Source organism: Berghia stephanieae, chromosome 1 (genome assembly GCF_034508935.2).
Source record: "Berghia stephanieae isolate SIO BIC M18660-M18661 chromosome 1, UCSD_Bste_1.3, whole genome shotgun sequence".
Classification (NCBI taxonomy): domain Eukaryota; kingdom Metazoa; phylum Mollusca; class Gastropoda; order Nudibranchia; family Aeolidiidae; genus Berghia; species Berghia stephanieae.
The window spans coordinates 44,464,606-44,469,605 of record NC_088360.1 but is presented as its reverse complement, the minus strand read 5'-3'; the positions used below and the strand labels follow the sequence as shown (position 1 = coordinate 44,469,605).

General features: G+C 33.8%; 1 long non-coding RNA gene across 1 annotated transcript in view; it reads left to right on the top strand.

Annotated features, from left to right (window-relative positions):
* LOC144975607 (uncharacterized) overlaps positions 1–3,766 on the top strand; it is a 6,206-nt gene extending 2,440 nt beyond the window's left edge. Inside the window, exons 2-3 of the long non-coding RNA XR_013645954.1 lie at positions 293–384; positions 2,770–3,766. This is a non-coding gene — a long non-coding RNA (uncharacterized LOC144975607). The remainder of the gene's footprint in view (positions 1–292; positions 385–2,769) is intronic.
* Positions 3,767–5,000: the final 1,234 nt, after the last annotated feature.

Genomic DNA, 5,000 nt, shown 5'->3' with positions numbered 1-5,000 from the left:
CCCATAGTCCCAGTTTCATTCCCACGGGTGCCCATCTCCCATAGTCCTAGCATCACCCCCAATGTTATCCACATCCCATGGACGCAGCTTCATTTCCCACTAGTGTCTTCCTCCCATGTTCACCACCCACTTGTGTCTATCCCAGGTATTCTAGGGTTCACTCTCCAGTGGGTGTTCCATTACAACTATGCTAGACGTACAAACAATGCACTTTGTTAAAAGTATCCACATATGAATAGTTTAGTTATTTTTACAAACCAAATGTATTGATATTAAGCTTCTTATGGTACAGCTATGCCTGAAGATACACGTCGAAGTCAAAGCACTCGTACAGTATAAATTGATGATTCCTGTAAAAGGATGTGAGGAATGTGGCGAAACAAGGTAAAGATAATATATATATATATATATATATATATATATATATATATATATATATATATATATATATATATATATATATATATATTCACTGTTTTTTTTCTTCTTCTATGCATTCATCTTATCTGTCTTTTTGGTGAGGTGCTGACAGAAGTATTAGATTCATGTTGTAATATTTCCTTATTTACCTAGACACCATGGTCTACGCTAAAAAATACGCAACTGAGAGCTGTAGATAGTAAAAGGGATGATCACTTAAAGGTCTTATTTCGAGAAAAATTTTCTTGAAATCGGTATAGATCATTGTTACAAGACAATATATGACACCTTAAATTTACTAAACTCGTTAAAGTAGTAAATTCCTTTCTTAGTTTTGATCGATGTCAATTATATTAGAGGGATTGCAGCTCTGCAGCTCCAGAGCAGAAACTGCCGCTGGATAGTAAAATCAGAATACACGTAATGGAATTCCGTAAATATACTAAATCATCTTACGGCGGAGAAACTTGTGTGATATAAATTTAAATGGAGGATATCTCAAATGGTAAATGGTAGTAACTTTATGTAGCGACTCTTGTCTAAGCTTCAAGGCGCATATACAATAAGAGAAAATATATGTATAACATATACTATGACTAAGGAAGATCCAATGTTTGAATGCGCACGCGCACATATACTCAAATACACACACACACACACACACACACACACACACAACACACACACACACACACTCGCTCACACTCAAATACACGTCACACAAAAAATAAACATAGAAACCTATCCCGAGTGTCAAGTAACTTTCTATGATATACTTGGTACATTATCGAAGTACTAGTCATCAAATATATTTTATAGTAGGCTATCTACTTCAATGAAATAGTCTTTGAGTGTGATCTGTTTTTATTGCGAGCTCGTATAAATCACTAGGTCGTGCCCAATAAAAACAAATAATGCTCAAAAATTATCCATGATCAGAATATTAGTGTCGTTATATAGTAGGTTAAAAACAACCATTATAAACTTTTCTTTTTATCACCGATCTGACAAAAGCCTCGAACTATGCAGAAGTCGACGTATACTTATTTCAGGTCTGATTACCCAAATTGGTATGGGCTCATTGTTATAATGGAAATATTCCCAAAGCAAGCCCATAATTGCTTCCGGTTACGAGTCTGGTGTGCACATCGGCCGTCATTTTCTTTCAACTTTCTAGATATCTGTTGTGATTGTCTGGAAATGTATCCGGATCGGTGTGTAGATTCACGAGTGGATATATATCTGGGGGATCACTTTGATCTCGACTTGGATGGCAGATGATTTTCATATTGGTTGATGCTATTCTTACAACTGGATTACTTTAAATGTTTTGTGAAATATTTATTTAAAAATTCAACTCAATGGTCATCAACGAAAGAAATCATTTTAATACAATGGTTATCTCCGGTTTTTCGTTTCCTGATCTTGTCATTTGGTTAATATGCTCGACATGTTTGAAATAGAAAAATCCGTTCATGTTAAAAGCTCATGGATGTAAAGTTGTGTTTTTGCGCTGTTCAGTGCAATATTTCAATTATCACATGTAAATGTAAAAATGAATGCAATCTAAAGGATTTAAACGTGCCCTTTAAAAAAAATCAATCAACAAGGCTTTAGTGACCATTGCTCGCAATCATCCCCTCCCCCCTTTCCGTACCCCCCAATAATCAACAAGAAACTAAAGTAATTTTCATTTAAAAAAACAGTTGTCATGTATAACAAATAAAACTAAATCTTAAGGGTGACAAAAATGGTAAATTTCTCCAGTTAGTTAATTTTTTAAACACTTTACAGACAAAATTTACCATAATTCATTCAAACATATTTTTTTTGACTTAACAACCTAACAATTTTTTTAAAAATACTCAATGTTATTACATGTCAAACATTTAATCGGATTCTTTCCAATGTCGAATCCAATGAGATCTAATTTTATATTTATTGAAGTTTTCTCCCAAAAATAATAAGTACAAACCATAAAACTATTTGTCATAGATCAATTACTACGATTACATTATAAAAAGAGAATTTTGTCGCATTGTTCTGATTCCGAAATAGGAGATAAAGATTAGGTCTTTTAAGTCTTGTTTATTTTGCTAATTTTGGTGATGTAATGAAGGTCTATGAGTAATGGGTAAATGTATGAATTTTCCTCAGAAGATTGTGAAACAAGATGCGAATATCTAAAATGGTTTTAAAATAATACGTCTTTGAACTCAAGGAAAGACTTTATGGACACCATGTTTATTCAAAACAACAAATATAACAATACATAACAGAGAGATGATTTACAAGGAAAAAAATTAATTCCCATAATTTTAACTTTACATTTGACTGTTTTCCACCCAGCCAAGGACTCCGACACGGAAAAGGTCAAACCCAAGTAATCCCATTCCAAGACAAAGAAAGACAGCAAGATGGAAAACAAATATATGGGTATAAAAGAAAAGTAAGAGCCTCGCTGCACAATATCGGAGGACAGGAACTCCACCCAAGTAGCAGCAAGTCAATGAGCTGATATAAAGCGGATCCTTATACCATGGGGAGACTCAGCGGCGTAACTAAGGAAAATTTGACATGGAGCTAATCAAAAACATTTGTGACCCTTCGACTCAACAAGGTTTTATGTTGCTGTAAACCATATGGTGACAATTGAATTGGAGTCTAATTGATTATATTGTGGTCAGATTACTATTGTTTGTTAATGAAAACGAATGACATTTCTTGAGATGGAAATTTTTTTATTTTTTTTTAATGTTGTGATTCTGATCTCTTTGGCTTTGAATTTAACATTGTATCCCGTATCTAACTTTATCCGAGGATGTTTAATGTACCATTCTTGAAGAAAAGAATGCTTTTGTTAACCATTCAGGGGTTGATTTGGACCTAATCTCTTGATTCTTAATTTGTCATTGAATAAAAATGATAATAAATGAAATGGAGTGTTCAGCAATTGTTCAACGCGATTCATAATTATACTAATATCGGTCTAAGACATTAGTGACTTTATTTTACCTCATAAATAATAATGATAATTAAAAATAAGCGAATACAATCAAGTTTAAGGATTCCTTTTATAAGAACATGGCTTAAATAGGACACAGTAAAGGAGAAATGTCTTTTTTTTTTAATGAAAAGATGATACTTCTTGCACTGATTAAATAAGAATTTGGCGCGATACTGCTTACAAGTGAAAGAAAAAAAAGACATTGCCAATTGCCATGTGTATGGTTGTGCCTTGGGAAGGAACTATATATCTGCAAACACATATCTTATTTTTGTTTGCTTTTGTGACTTAAATGACTCTTGCGTCCGCGCCTAGATGACAGGGAAGTGAAATTGGTGACTTTTGATCACATCAACTTTACCTCGCTAGTTATTGAGATATGATCTTCTGTTTATACATATGACGTTAATGTATTCACCATATCTCATATCAGGTGAGAGGACTTTAAATATAGTTCATAATAAAGGGGATAGATTGTGTGTTGGGAGGAGATGGAGGGGTCGGGGTAGGGATAATATTGTTTTATTGTCTTTTTTAAAATTCCATTGACATGGACATATCATTGCATTAAACTGTACATGGTTTTATCTGAACAGGTGAGTAGTATTAAGATTTAAGTAAAATGGTTTAGCATTATAGATGAAGGTATACCGATAATTGTTTAAAAAACAACATTGAAAGTTTAGTGACTTGTAGCAGGTTTCTTTTCTCAAAAGAAATGTGGGGATCTGATACTCGGACGCAGTTTACATTACATGCTGATGGTAGGACTCTTGTCCACTGTTAAGAAATTTCTGCCAGCGCTAACAGACCCAGCCATCCGATCACTGCTATGAGGACAGAGAAAGAAAAAGGGTGGGGGGGGGGGGGGGGGGGGAGAAAGACCCCTCCCCTCCCCCTCCCGGCCAAAAAAAAAATCGACTGCCCTCAGAAGCAACACCAGTCCCCTTGCATGTAAGGTTAGTGTTCTACCACGTGAACCATCAGGACGTCTGTTGTTTTAATACAAATATTTTTGAAGACACCAACATTTATCTCCTCACATAAGACAAGTGATCAGGCCTGTTGATGAAAAAAGATTAATAAAACAACGCAAACTGGAATATGTCTTTTCACAATGTTCTTTTTTACATGACAAAGAAAAATAAACAACAAATAACAAGTAAATAAAATATCACACTTTATTACAACATTGAGGTGAAAATAATCAATAGTATTTTTATTTTGGCAATATGGTATTGATCTTCAGCAGTTTGCGTTTAATTAAAGATAAAAGGTTATCACAGAGGACGGATATAATTAAGGCAGTTTTTCTAAAAAAAATGTTTTAAGTAAAATGTTCATAAAGCGTTTTCTAGGATTAATACGAGCAGATTGTCAATGAATTTTGAAATGCGTTAAGGAGACAGGATTCCTAGTATCTATACAACATCATCATAAAGATTCGTTTTCAGAAAAGTTTGTAAAAAGAAAATGCCTTGCCGGATATTCTACGAGCAATTAAGTTTGTATCTATTTGTCTTTGCTTAATTTTAGGAAACCACTGAACTTATAAAAAGTTTACCTCCTGTTA